This window comes from Perognathus longimembris, chromosome 12 (genome assembly GCF_023159225.1).
Source record: "Perognathus longimembris pacificus isolate PPM17 chromosome 12, ASM2315922v1, whole genome shotgun sequence".
Classification (NCBI taxonomy): domain Eukaryota; kingdom Metazoa; phylum Chordata; class Mammalia; order Rodentia; family Heteromyidae; genus Perognathus; species Perognathus longimembris.
The window spans coordinates 8,829,860-8,844,348 of NC_063172.1; the positions used below are offsets into that span (position 1 = coordinate 8,829,860).

At 43.7% G+C, this 14,489-nt stretch overlaps 1 protein-coding gene across 3 annotated transcripts in view; it reads left to right on the plus strand.

The window, feature by feature from the left end:
- Positions 1 to 1,232: 1,232 nt before the first annotated feature.
- The window catches only part of Cyrib (CYFIP related Rac1 interactor B), a 60,615-nt gene continuing 47,358 nt past the window's right edge, over positions 1,233 to 14,489 (plus strand). The window contains exon 1 of one of the 3 annotated variants that reach the window (XM_048359321.1): positions 1,233 to 1,382. The gene's annotated coding sequence lies outside the window, so the exon portion shown is untranslated. The remainder of the gene's footprint in view (positions 1,383 to 14,489) is intronic. The other 2 variants (XM_048359322.1, XM_048359320.1) reach the window with 2 other exon arrangements.

The following is a 14,489-nucleotide window of genomic DNA, read 5'->3' on the forward strand; positions in this document are numbered from 1 at the left end:
CTAACTCCGGAGGAAGCAAGCCAGAAAGAGGGACTTTTTAGTATTTGGGGTATGAAGTGATTTTATTGGCCGCATAAGCTAAGGCCAGTTGCTGAGATAAGTCTGTTTGACTAGAGGGGTCAATTCATGAATCAGGGCTTTATACATAGGCTGGGTTCATAAAGTCACATGACCTTCTGAGATCAGATGCAAATTTGAATTCCTATATACATTTTCCCGAGGGAGAAAAAAAAACACCTCTACTTTTATGGGATCTTTTTTTCTTCTTCTTTCAGTTGGGCCTTGGCCTCCAAGTGTTTACATCCATTAAAATGGTGAGACCTGGGGGCAGTAATCACGAAAAAAAAAAATAAATCTGGGCATTTTATAACAGGATTGGAAGGAGCCAGTTAGTTGTAGAGTGTGAAGCGAGGCGAGCGTGGAAGGTTGCCCGAGGTGGCAGGGGTGTTTACTCCCTCGGGCCCCACACGAGCCCCTCATGCCCGAGGGGAGGGGGGGGGACCCCGAACACCTGGTTTTACCTGGACGCGCGCGGAGGAGCCGCAGGCCCGGCTCTCACACCCATCACCGAACACCTCCCCAGGGCGTCTCCCCGGTGCCATCGCGGGCGGGGACGGTGCCTCCGGGGCTCTGGGGAGGCTGCCAGGCTCTTCTGCCGCCCCGGGGAGCACGAGGGAGGCGCGCCCCGGGGAGCCTCGGGCGTGCGGCCGGGAGCCCAGCCAGCCGCCCCAGGTGTGGGGTGCTGGAATGCGGCATCCCAGCGAGGTGAGGCTCAGCTCCGAACTCGCAGACCCGAGGCCGGCCACCAGCGCCCGCCGTCGAGCTCGCCTTCCCTGGGCCGGACCCTAACCCTCCGCCGCGGCCTCGGCGCGGAGGCGGCTGTCCCTTTAAGGGGGGGGCGGGGAGCCGCCGGGCTGGCCGCGCCCCCTCCTCGCTCTCGGAGCCGCCGGACCACCTGTCTCCGGCCTGGCCACGCCCCTTTCTGGAGGGGCGGGGGAGGAGGGGGCGGGGACGGAGGGCTCGAGGGTTTACCTTGCGGGGCGGGCGCGCGGCGCATGCGCAGCGCCGGACAGGTCCGCGGCGCCCTCACTTCCTGGCATTCCCCCTCCCCCCGCGCTCGCCGTTACCCTGTACATCCGGGTCACTTGCCCTCCGCTCCGAGTCGCCGCCGCCGCCGTCGCCGGGTTCGTCGCGGCTCCGCCTCAGGGGCAGGTGCGGAGGGGGCTCCCGATCCCGGTCGCCGCCGCTCTTCCCCCCCCCCCCTCCGGGCCCGGGGCTCCCCCTAGCGCCGCCGAGGAGCCGCCGTCGCCGCCGCCGCCGCCGCCGCCGCCGCTCGAGGAGGGCGGAGGAGCGGGGCTGAGAGCCTCGAGGCGCGAGGGCGGGTGAGTGATTGGATTTGGCCATTTCCCCCCCGCGCGCGCCCCTCGCGTGCCGGTGCCGCGACCCCATCTTGGCGGCGGGCGCGGCGGGGCCCCCGCGCCGGCCGCGGGGGGTTTCCTGGCGCCCCGGCGCGGCGGGGCCCCGACCCCCCGGCCCGGGCCCGGGTCCCATCGTCCGTCCGCCGGCCCGCGGCCCTGCCCGGGGCCCGGCGCTCATTCATTCCCGGCCGCCTTCCCGCCGCCCGCCCCTTTCCCCGCGCCCGGGCCGCCCGCCCGCCGCCGCCGCGGGCCCGTGACCTCCGCCTCCTGCCGCAGCTCCCCCCCCCCCCCCTCGGCCCGGCGACCCTCCGGGCCTCCCGGCCACCGGCGTCCCGTCGCGGTCACCTGTGCGGCCCGACCCGCCGACTCGCGTGGACCGTGTCATTCCTCGCCACCCCCCACCCCACCGGGGTCCCGTTGCGCGGCAGCCCAGGGTGTGGTCCTCGCTTCCCGGGCTCGGATCTCTCTGGAATCCCGAACCCGTGGCCGGCCGGCCCACCCTCCTTCCCCTCCCTCCCTCCCCCGGGCACGGACGCCGGCCTGGCCTCCGGGGCTGCGCCTGGGTCCACCTCGTGGCTCGGGCGGGACGTCCCAGATCCTCCCCCCCCCCACCCCTTGCCCTTGGGGCATTTTATTTTGATGGAGTCAATTTTTCTCCCAGCCTAATTTTTTTTTTTTTTTGGACAAGGTGATCAAAATCCCCCCACCCCCCGACTCCTCGATTCGCGGCGTTACCTGTTCATTGTGTTTGCGGATGAGACTTTTTCTCGTCTCCCGTGTCAACATTTATGGAGCGCCGCCTGGGCGGAATGCTGATGAAAATCCTTGTGCACACTTGCTGTTACCACAGAATGCCTTTCTGAATAAGGCAGGGGGGGGTGAATTCTTTTTAATATACCCGTCTTTTTTATCTCTCCCCCCACCCCGCGCCCCCTTCTGTAAAGTGTATGGAGTTTGGCACAGGTTTAACTCCTTCAGTGCTGCGTTGTGGGCCTGGGTATCAGATCGGTTCTGCATTCCTTCTGCCTTGCAGTCAGGCAGACTGACGTTCCAGAGGAGTAATCCTCCCCCCCCCCCCCCCCCGTATCTGAAGGAATTTCAATCGCTTCCGTGTTTGGGGGCGTCAGTGCAAATCATTTTTAGACTAACGTACCTCAAGAAAAACACACCCTTGATCCTTTTAATTCTTTAATTGTGCTTAATGATAGGAGCCGGAGCTTTGTGTCTCAGGATGACTTGGTAATTGGAGCTCATTTGATAGCCTGTTTGTCGTGTTGCAGTGAGCTGAAGAGCGACTAGTCCTGCGTCCATAGATGAAATAACAGCATTTTTTTCCCGTGACTTCGTGTGTGTGTGTACGTGTGTGTGTGTGTGTGTGTACCAATACTGGGGCCTTGAACTCCGGGCCTGAGCGCTGTCCCTTAGCTTTTTCCTCTTCAAGGCTGACTCAGATAGTCAGTGGAGACACAGCCTCACTTCCTGGCTTTTTGGTGGTTAATCGCACCAAAGTCAGCCTTTCTTGCCCAGGCTGGCTTTGAACTGGGATTCTCATATCTCAGCCTCCTAGTACCTAGGATTATAGGTGTGAGCCACTAGTGCCCTCCTTCTTTGTGATTTTCATAGTTTATTTCACCCAACCCCAGGGGAGGTTCTAAAGCACATCATACCTACTATTTGCATGTTGGTTAGTACAGTGATATTGATGATTATTTTTTCTTTTCTTTTTGTGCTGATCCTGTGGCTTGAACTTAGGGCCTGGGCACTGCCCCTTAGCTTTTTCTGCTCTGAAGGCTGACACTATTAGCACCTGAGCCACAACTCCACTTCTGGCTTTTTTGCTAACTGGAGCTAAGAGTCTCAAAGACTTTCTTGCCACCTGGACTGACTTGGAAGGTGTTCCTCTGATCTCAGCCTCCTAAGAAGCTAGGATTGCAGGCGTTGTGTTTTCTGATAGTAGGATTACAGGCATTGTGATTTCTAATAGTAATTGCCTTTGAGGAAATCCTTGGCCTTGTGAAACATTGTATATATAATATACACTATACATACATATGTAATTTTGTAGAGGATGGGTATTTTTGGTTGGTTGCTTGCTTGCTTGTTTATGATACTGGGAATTGAACTCAGGGCAAGTGCTCTATCACTTGAGTTATATGTCCTTAGCTGTTTTTGTTTTTGTTTTGTTTTGTTTTTCCTGAGGCTTGAAGTCAGGGCCTGGGCTCTGTCCCTGGGCTTTTTTGCTTAAGGCTCGCCCTCTACCACTTGAGCTACTGCTCCACTCCCAGCTTTTTTGGTTGTTAATTGGAGATAGGAGACTTTGCTGCTAGACCTGGGCTTGAACCATGGTCATCAGATCTCAGCCTCCTGAGTAGTTAGGATTACAGGCATGAGCCACAGGCATCCAGCTGTATTTTGCTCTTCTGAAATCAGGTCTGCTAGCTTTACTTGCTGAGGCTAGATTTTTCTTTCCTAAGAAAGTGGTTGGTTGGTCAAAGGGAGATGTGATTAAAATTGATTCTAGTTGCCCCAGCAAAAATATTATTTCAGGTGCCAAGTAAAGTTAAGTGAGGGCAGTTTATTTTGGGTAGATTAAGGTGCTATTTAGTGGAACTTAAAACTAGTTTCTCCAAAACAAAAACTAGTGAAGATATGACATATTAAATTGTACCACTCTTAAAATTATGACTCATTAGCCAATAACAATTGATGAAGAAGTAAAGAAAGATGCCTATTTCACTTCACTCCTGGTCTCCTTGGGGAAAGGGCTGGATTATCACATGAGATTGCTTTACTCTTATTAAGTATTGATGATGCATTCAGCTGTCAGACCCTATAATTTTCTCTTTGGCTGGTTAAGGAGAGCAAGACTATAACACTTGGTGTATTTATTTATGGTGTTGGTAGCGTGTGCCTTTTTTTATTTCTACTTTTCTGATAACACACAGAAGTTAGCACAGTTTCTGCCTGATGCCGGTGGATACTCAGTTAATATTTTGAACTGCTAAGTGAACACCAAGGTCAAAGAGTTTTGGACAGTATTGTGTTTTGTAATTATGTGGCAAAAGTTTTTGAAAAAGATGTTGATTGCTCTGAGTTTCATTATCGGCAAGTATTTTGCATATTTTGATTATTGCTGGATTAGGTTATTTAAATGATCTTGAGAAAGTCATGTTATTTTGTGTTATGCTTTAGTTCATAGAATGGGTTCATTTACTTGGAATAGGTCTCTGCTATATGTATATGTCTTGTCAACATTTGTGAACAATAGTCAATTTATGGAATTGTACATTTAAAAGTTTCTACAAGTCAGCATAAAATTCTTCAATGTGTGAGCTCATGCTATATTATACCCAGTTCGTTAAATAAGTTTAACATTTCAAGTGTTGGGTTTTTTTCCTTTTTAAAATTTATTTATTGTTGTCAAAGATTATGTACGGAGGGTTACAGTTACATAAGTCAAATGATCAAGCATTGTTTTGTATAGTAGTTTTTTAATACACAGTGTAATGTAATGGTGACTTAACTGTTTCACTGGTGGTGCTGATGATAATAATGGTAGTTAACCCTTGTGAAGTGACTACTACTGGTCAGGCAGTGTTGTAAGACCTGTTTCAATCTTTTCAGCAACCGTGTGTGTGTGTGTGTGTGTGTGTGTGTGTGTGTGTGTCCTGCTTGAACTCAGGGCCTTACATTCTCACATGGCTCTTTTTTGCTGCAGGCTCTATCTACTACTAGAGCCACAACTCCACTTCCAGCTTTTTCCAGCTTTTTGGTAGTTAAGTGGAGATTAGAGTCTCATGGGCTTTTCTGCCCTGACTAGCTTTGAACTGCCATTCTCACTGCCTGGCCTAGCATTTGTATTCTTGTCTAACAGAAGAGGAAACAGATTAAGTAACTTCAGTAACATAGCTAGTAAAATGGTAGGTCTGGGACCTGGCTCTTAATTATTGTGGCATGATATATTGGACACTTAACTCTACCTCAGCTCTTTATATGTACCGTTAGTTTTTGATAACCCTGTAAGACATTGTTTATTTCTATTTAATTCCTGATTAACACTAGGAGCTCTAAGAGCTTATGTAAGTTGAGATACACTCTTAAGAGAAATGTGGAAGACTGGTATTTGAACTCAGGCCTGTGACTCATACTTTACTAAAATTGTATTTCAAGGTACCAATTTGAGGTGTTATATTTTATATTATGTATGTAGCAGGTATACTTAAGACAGGGAGTCTCAATTTTTCAGTTAACCACACAGGAAGGATAATGTTCACTTGCTCTGAACTTTCCTGTGAGTTCGTACAATATTATAACTTTCTGCTAACCACTTATAACTCTACCACTTTTCCACTCAGGTAAGGAAAAGGAGTGGCATTTATAAAACTCTTTTAAACAAGGAAATCATTCCCAACATTTTGATTCTTCATATACGTTTCGTATTCGTATCTCCAAAATGTGACTGTAGATAAAAATAGCTTCTCAATGATGTATTATTGGGTAATTTGAAGTGATTCATGCAGTCATAAAGATATAATCTTGAAGCTATTTATTTTGAAAAGATAAAGGTACATATTATTCAAGGTACAGGTACACAGGTACATTGTTATTCTTTATACAGGGCACTGAAGCTTTGAATCCTGTACAGTTATTTCCTTTCCTGCGGTATTCTCTACTTGATGTATTTATTTAGTTAATGCATTATGTATGGTGTATATGAAATTTTGGGCTGCTACTAGCTTCTTCACTGTCCCTGGAATACTTCTGTTCAACAATTGCAATGTTCATACTGAGTACTAGTTTAGATTGAAGATTTTTAAAAAACATTTAGTAGGAAAAAGAGTGATGACATATTCCCAGATGCTGTAACTGGAGGATTATTTATGCCATGTCTCTGTCATTGGTGTGGAAAAAAGAGAATTGAGCACACTAGTTTAAGTGAAATCTGAAATTTAAGTGGGTTTTAAAGCAAACGCTTGGTGGTGGCAGAGGATTAGACCTCTTAAAGTACACTTCTTAACTTGTACTCTAATTATTCAGAGATGCATTTCATTGAAGTATTATATGAAAACTTTGCATTTACTTTCTGGTATGCTCTTGTCTGATAATGTGAAGGTCCTCTGATTACAAAAGGGGAACAACTGTTACAAGCCTCATAACACTCCAAATTTTTCTCTTTTCTTTCAAAGACAAGGTCTTGCTATGTAGTTTAGGCTAGCCTTGAACTTGTATGCTTTCTGCCCCAGTGGCCCCAGTGCTGAAATTACTGATGCGCACCCTTACACTCTATACTAGAAAATTTTTGTATTGATTTTAATGCAATATATAAGGAAGACAGGATATAATTGCCTTAACTACTCCACTAGTTACTGAGCACATAAAAGCAGAGTTATATATTAATGAATGATGAACATGAATATTGAATCAATTAATGAACATTCATAGTCCCTCTTTAGAATAGAAGATAAAGAAAAATAGTGTGATTTAAGTGTTCTGTCATATAGATAACATATCTTAAGGTGAAAATAAACCCTCTTGTTTGTATAAATCCATGTAAACCAAGGCTTGAAGAGTAGACAGACCATTCAGTCCCAACGAAGAATACATAGGTGGGTAGTGAAAGAAGGGCTAAAAACTTGAAGGGGAGGGCTTGAAATGTACAACACAGATAGATAGTCCTGTTGGGCTATAATGCTAGGTAAAGGAGAAGTGGGAAAGAGGAAGCTAAATAACCCTAAGGTCATCTATACACTCTCAACAAATCCTGTTCAGTTCACTTGGGGCCAGTGGCAGTGGCGGAACCTGTACAGGATTTTAAGGGAGAGAATAAAATACTCACGTTCAAGTTACCTTGTTAAGAGTGCTGGTAGTATGGCTTAGTGATAAGAGCATTTGCCTGACATGCATTTGCAAGGCCCTGGGGTTCTGTACCCACATACAGATATGGGAGAAGGGGAGAAGATTGTTCTGTCTGCCTTTTCCTACTTTTTTTTTTTTTTTTTGGCCAGTCCTGGGCCTTGGGCTCAGGGCCTGAGCACTGTCCCTGGCTTCTTCCCGCTCAAGGCTAGCACTCTGCCACTTGAGCCACAGCGCCGCTTCTGGCTGTTTTCTGTATATGCGGTGCTGGGGAATCGAACCTAGGGCCTCGTGTATCCGAGGCAGGCACTCTTGCCACTAGGCTATTTCCCCAGCCCCTTTTCCTACTTTTAAAAATAAATTTTTATTTATTTTATTTGTGGGGTATAGGGACTTGCTATATTGTCCAGCCTGGCCTCAAATTCACTATGAGGCCCAGGCTGACCCAACATTTTTTGGCCTCTGAAATATTAGAATTATAGTTACGTACTACCACATCCAGTCTGTTCTGTCTGCTTTTAGGGTGTGGGTTGACAGTGAAAGAAGATTGAAACAAGATCAACTGTAGTGAGACAGGTTAGAAGGCCATTAAATATATATGATGCAATGTATAAGATTTGCTGATTGGCTGGATTTGGGCTTCATAGAGCCTGTAACTTTGCTTAGAAAAGCAGGGAAATAAAGTCTTACAGCAGTTGAGATGTTGCTGCCTGAGGCTAAGGTTAAGCCAGATGTGTTTTCAAGTGAGCATTTTCTGTTGACTTAATGTATTGTTAGTCATTGGGTATGAGCTGACCCACCCCCAAATAGGAATGCACCCAGAAGTGGTCCATGCATCCATGTCATTTAAGTTTCCACAATCAAGAAGCTAATAGCTTAAAAAAAAAAAAAAAAAAAGAAACTAACAGCTGCTTTTCAAAAGGAATATACCTGATAGTTGTGTTACGGAGGCAGTGGGTCCAGAACTCTGAAGTTTCACCATTAGATGATACCTAAAATGAATCCCAGAGACTTATAGCCACGAATGGGCATTACAATGTGGGGCCCCCCAAATAGCACTTTTGTACACATACCTACCTCTTCCTTATTGGGAGAACCCTCTCTAACACAGAGTGGGAAATTACAAGCAAGTATCTTCAGTTCCTACTGTTCACTAAGATGTGGCAGTAAGCAGTATGTTTGTTTGTCCTTTGCTCTGGAAAGAGGCATTATTTTTATTTTTCATAATTGTTGACAGTACAGAAATCCTTGAAAGATTCTCAAGAGCAAAGAGCAGTTGGTACTTCTTACAAAATACGCAAAATATCTGTAGAGAATTGTTTACCCACAGATGTAAATTGGCTTTTTCAAAAACTCTGATTTTAAAAAGGGTTTCTTACATGTAGTAAGAAGACGGTAACATATGATTGATCTGGTTTTTGTAGCAACATATAAGTAATGACTACGGCAGAAGTTTGACTAAATTTCTTTAAGGTAAGTGGACAGCACCAATAACATTTAATCAGAAAGTAATGACTGGCATGTTTAGACATCTTTCTGTTTGGAAGAGATCCATATGTGTTCTTCAAGAATTTCAAGAGCATTAAAGTGAAATATGAAAAAAACTGCCTTCGAGTGCAAGATATGAGGTAACTTTGTTTTTATTATATCAAACTACAGTTCTCAACTTAAAATCCTTACAAGTTCTAACAAATGATGGTAATTAAATACAATTTAGAGGAGCCTGCTTTTTCTGTTGACAGTACAGATTCAGAATTGTAAGACCAAACAGTGATGGGGAGGTTTAAACTTGGAATCTTACCTTTCTTTCTCTTGCTCGCTCTCTCTCTCTCAGCCTATGACTACATTTTATTTTTAAAATCTATCTTCCTAGCTATTTCTGTAAACAAGTATTTAAAAATGTGATTGGAATTTTTGTGTTAAATATTACTTAATGTCTTCATGGTGTGTGTGCATGCATGGGTGTGTGTGCATTGCATGTGTATGTGCGCACGTGCTGATCTTGAGGCTTGAACTTAGGGCCCGGGCACTGTCTCTGAGCTTTTCTGCTCAGGGCTACCCCGAGTCACCGCTCCACTTCCAGCTTTTTTGATACGTAATTGGAGATAAAAGTCCAAGGTAACAAACAGTACAAGAAATATATCCAATGCCTAACGTATGAAACTGTAACCTCTCTGTACATCAGTTTTATAATAATAAAAAAGAAAAAAAAAAGTCTCCTAGACTTTCCTTTCCTGGCTGGCTTCAAATCGTGATCCTGAGATCTCAGCCTCCTGAGTAGCTAGGATTATAGCCATGAACCACCAATGCCCAGCCATACTTAATATCTTAATGGTGTTTCATAAATGTATATACCGAGCTAATTTTAAAAGTCAGTTTTACTTATTCCGTTCATTTGAGTCAAACCATATATGAGTTTATAGACTTAAAAATGTAAACTAATCTAGTGATGGCAGAACTCCACTTTCAGTCACTGACTACTAAAAGTAAATGCTTACAAATCATGGATCGAAGTATTTTGGAAATAATCTGTACTAAAATGTGGATGTAGTTGAAGCTTCCTCTTTATTTATAGAACAGTATTAAAGCAAGTCAAAACTTGTAGCCAGAGTTCCACTGTGGTATGTGTGATGGTGGCAACTGGCCAGTGCCTGTCTTTGATATGAGGTACTGTACTGACCCTTGTTAGTGTCTATTAGCATATTATCTTTTGTGTCTTTTAAAAACTTTTTCTTAGCTGATTGGCAGTATTCTTTCTTTTTTTGGTTTGTTTTTGCCAGTCCTGAGGCTTGGACTTGGGGGTCTGAGCACTCTCCCTGGCTTTGCTAGCACTCGACCATTTGAGCCACAGTGCCACTTCCAGGTATTTGTGTCTATGTGGTGCTGAGGAATCCAACCCAGGGCTTCATGCATGCAAGGCAAGCACTCTACCGCTAAGCCATATTCCCAGCCTGGCAGTATTCCTTCTTGTGTTCTTATTTTATTTTTATAAACTTACAATTAGTTATGGGGGGGGAGGGTGGCGCGTTCACTGTTAAATTTCCATGTTTACAAATATATTCCAATCAGTCACTGTCTCCTCTGCCCTTCCTTCCCCTCTTCCCCAGACAATTTCAACAAGGTCTTTGGCTCGGTTTTATCGCTGGAAGCAATCTATTTTTAACCATATTTACCCTCTTTCAAAATGTATTTCAAAGCTATTGGGTTCTTTTGTTTTTGTTTTTTGGCCTGCCCTGGTACTTGAACTGGGGGGTGTGGGCACTGACTCTCAGCTTCTGTGCTTACAGCTAGTGTTTACCACTTTGAGCCACAGTACCATTTCTGGCTGTTTGGGTAATTTTCTTGGAAATAGAGTCTCATGAACTTTACTGCCTTGGCTGGCTTTCAACGGAGATTCTGAGATCTCAGCCCTCCTTAGTGGCTTGGATTGCAGGCGTGAGTCACCAATGCCTTCTATATTTTATTGTAAGTGGTTTTTATTTTTGTGTTTTTAGTGCTGGTTGCTGGCGGCTCAGCAAAAAGTCAGAAGTGGAACTGTGCCTCAGTGGTAGAGCATAAACTTTTAGCAAAAAACTAAAGGATAGTGCCCAGGCCCTTAGTTCAAAACCTAGTACTGGCACCAAAAAGAAACATTTTTCAATTTAATTTTACATTTAGGTATGCAATCTAGTCTTAATTTTGTGTCTGAGGTAAGTTTTTGAGTTTGTCTTTTGCATATGGGTATCTACGTGTATCAACACTATATAAAAAAGGCTATCCTTTATCCCATTGAACTGCCTCGGCATAGTTGTCAATATGTGATTGGAGTTGAATAGGCTTATTTCTGGACTTTTAGTTGTTGTTTTTTTTTAATTGTTCTGTGTCTTGTCTTTTTGTTAGTCCCACATGGCTTAGTAACTTTTAGCTTTGCATATTACATTAGTAGCTTTCTTACCAAGATATATGCTGAAGTTTATAAAGAACTGAAACGATAGAGAGCTGAGTCACTACTAGGTAGTCTCAGTTTGAGTGACCACTTTCTCATGCATCTTTAACATAGTCATTTTACATGAGTATATATATGCAAATACACATCCAATTTATACATAAAGACACATCATTATTTGCCCACACACACATTGTTCTTGTGTGCTTTTCCAGTGAATACACTTATTGTCAACTTTGAGAGAACTGATTATTTTTCTGCAGGCACTTTTGTAATTCTATGAATTTTTACTGACATAAAACTTTTGAGACTGCAGCTTTTTTGGACTAAACTGTGAGTCCCTTTTTCTTGGTAGTATGTTTAAATGAAAATTTGCTTCTCATTTTATCTTTGGAAAGATGATTATAAAACAAATGGGTAACAAATCATGTATGATTTAACAAAATGGCTACAGTTGCTGCATGAATCCTCATGTCCAATTTTAAACATTTTCATAAATATACTCTTAAATATTAAATTTGGCAGTTGGTGGCAAGTGTGTAGAACCGGAAAATATACATGCTTGGTGATAGAGAATTTTATTTGCAATCGTATGAGAACTAATATCTACCATAAGCTTAGTTTACAGTACTAATAAAGAAATGTCAGCCTTTGCTCTTTTGCACTTTGTGACTTAATCCTGTAACCTAGATAGTGCCTGAGATATGTTTAGCAGCAATCATGGAACTTTGGTGAACTCTGAAATTTGTCTCATCAGCCAGTGAAGGATAAATCCTATTATCAGAAACTCCCTTGACATTCACATTTTTATTGTATTAGGATTTTATATGATGAATACATGGTTGAAAATCATCTTTAGAGAAGTAACAACTATAAGAGACTGTACAGATTATACTGAAGGTTAAAAAAGAAGTTTAATCTCTGGCAAGGGGTATAAGTTAAAGGACTTGCTTAGGAGATGACAAAATGAGGGTAGGTGTCAACACAGTAGAAATAGTGTTTGAAGAAAATGTTCAAATTATTTGAGAAATTGAGTTACTCGATGAAATGCTAGAAATGAGGTATTTTTGCACATATTATTTATTTTTGTATTTAATTTGTGAAGCTGAGGATGGAACTGAATGCACATGCGAGGCAAATGCTCCAGCCCTAGGCTACATGAGAAGTTAACATTTTTAAACTTAGGAAAAAATTCAGATGACACATTTGTAGAAAGTGAAGTGATAACAGTGTCCTCTGGTGGAATTATGGATTTTAATCTTCTTCCTCCTTTTTATGGAACATTGGCAAGTATAACGTATCATACATTATGTGAAAAAGTGTTTAAACGAAATTTGTATTGAGTTTGGCCCTGCGTCATACTGGGGATTAAGCATTCAGCTTGGTAGACAAGAGCTCTACCACTTGCGTCATGGTTTTCCTAGAATCTTGAGCTTTTGTTAGGCAGGCAGGCAGGCCTAGGATCTCAGTACTTCTACTTCAACCTACTAAGTAATTTGGATTATGGGAGTGTGCCATCATATTAGGCTAATGTGAGTTGTAAGAATGAAGACATTGTACAAGAAATGCCAAGAAATTCCTGTTACTTTGAATATTTACTGTATCTGTTGATTAAAAACAAAGAAATCAGAAACTTGAAACTTGGAACTTAGAAGTGTTTGACCCAAGTTGTTGGAAATTAAATGGCAGAGTTTTTTTTAACTGAGTTTTTTGTTGGTATCCTAAGTTCCATCTTTGTGGAAGAAATAGGGAGTGTTCTGTCAAGCAAAAGGAAGGTTTTGCGGCGAACACATGGGAGCCATTTGTGGGACACACTATATTCATGTCTACTCTGTGTGTGTATTTGTTTGTTTTTGCCAGTTCTGGGGCTTGGACTCGGGGCCTGAGCACTGTCCTTGGCTTCTTTTTGCTCAAGGCTAGCACTCTACCTCTTGAGCCACAGTGCCACTTCTGGCCTTTTCTGTTTATGTGGTACTGAGGACTCAAACCCAGGGCTTGGTGCATACTAGGCAAGCACTCTACCACTAAGCCACATTCCCAGCCCTCATGTCTACTCTTGTCTGAAATTTTAGCAGAGGAGAGCAGGGTTGCTGCTAGGGCCCCCCCCCCCCAAATAAAAAAGCTTTTTGAACAAGTAGTGTGTGTTATACAGGCAGCTAATGAAAGTTCATCTGAGGAGGCTAGAAGTTAGGGTGTAGGATGAGGGCAGAGGATGAATCCTCAGAGATGTTCCAAATCTGTGGAGTTGAGATAAGAGATCCCCAGGGCTTTGGTGGGTCAGAACTTCGAGGGAACTTCTAGACGCAATCCATTATACTTTAAACAGTTTTTCTGAGTCCTGGAAGTGCCTGTTCTCTAATTAGTCCTCTATGCAGGGCTAGAGTGGAAGGGGCAGGGAGAAGTCAGTCTCCTGTGCTGCACAGGCAGACCTGGGAAGATGGGGAAACTAACTTTGAATGGAAATTCTCACAGTTTGGAATGGAAAATCTGAAGACGGTTTTCACAAGAGTGACCAAATAAAAGTTCAGAGACATTAACTATTACCACAGAATAAATTTGAAGGACAGTGGCGGAACAAACAGAACTGTAAGTTCCATGTATGTAGTAGTTACAGTTGCTTTTCTGTTTTTTTGTTTTGTTTTTGCCAGTCCTGGGGCTTGGACTCAGGGCCTGAGCACTGTCCCTGGCTTCTTCTTGCTCAAGGCTAGCACTCTGCCACTTGAGCCACAGTGCCACTTCTGGCCATTTTCTGTATATGTGGTGCTGGGGAATCGAACCTAGGGCCTCATGTATACGAGGCAAGCACTCTTGCCACTAGGCCATATCCGCAGCCCCTACAGTTGCTTTTCTAATATGAAAAATAAACGGAATTTTCAGAAGAATATTCTCTTTTTTTTAAGGGTGAGTGAGGGTTTTATTTCTTTCTTTAACCCAGACTCAGCTTTCCCCCAAGTTTACTTTATTTGTCTTGTTTTTGTTGCCAGTCCTGGGCCTTGAACTTAGGGCCTGAGCACTGTCCCTGGCTTCTTTTGCTCAAGGCTAGCACTCTGCCACTTGAGCCACACCGCCACTTCTGGCTTTTTTCTATATATGTGGTGCTGAGGAATGGAACCCAGGGCTTCCTGTATATGAGGCGAGCACTCTCCCACTAGGCCATATTCCCAGCCCTCAGAAGAATACTCTCATTGAGGCATTTTTTTTGATGAGTAAAATGACATTGAGATGGTCAGTTTTGTTGTGGGGTCAGATTCCCCTTACTGGTACTAAGGTAAGTAAACTTGTTTGTTTGAATT